General features: G+C 40.4%; 1 pseudogene; it reads left to right on the top strand.

The window, feature by feature from the left end:
* The first annotated feature begins 259 nt into the window (after nt 1–259).
* On the top strand, nt 260–356 carry LOC144229187 (U6 spliceosomal RNA; annotated as a pseudogene).
* Nucleotides 357–391: the final 35 nt, after the last annotated feature.

Genomic DNA, 391 nt, shown 5'->3' with positions numbered 1-391 from the left:
CCAAGCAGGCTCCAGGTTCTGAGCTGTCAGCAAACAGCCCAAAGCAGGCCTTGAACTCACCAACTGTGAGATCATGGCCTAAGGTGAAGTCAGATGAGTAAACAACTGAGCCACCCTGGTGCCCCTCATGAGGAAGTTTCTTAAAGGGATTTCCATATGTTAAAGAGGATTTACAGATTAAGGGAGGTCTAGCTATTGTCAAACTAAAGTTGTTTTTCCCTAGGGCGAAGCATTATCATCAAGATAGTAGGGAATTCCTGTGGTCCCTTGGGCAGCACATATACTAAAATTGGAATAATACAAAGATAAATTAGCAAGGATCCTGCTCAAGGATGACAGCAAATTTGCAAATTTGTGAAGCAGCAAAAAAAAAAAAAAAAAAAAAAAAAAA

The sequence above is a fragment of the Crocuta crocuta genome, unplaced genomic scaffold (assembly GCF_008692635.1).
Source record: "Crocuta crocuta isolate KB4526 unplaced genomic scaffold, BGI_CrCroc_1.0 scaffold233, whole genome shotgun sequence".
NCBI lineage: Eukaryota > Metazoa > Chordata > Mammalia > Carnivora > Hyaenidae > Crocuta > Crocuta crocuta.
The sequence above is the reverse complement of the archived record's forward strand: the minus strand, read 5'-3'. Positions and strand labels throughout refer to the sequence as shown.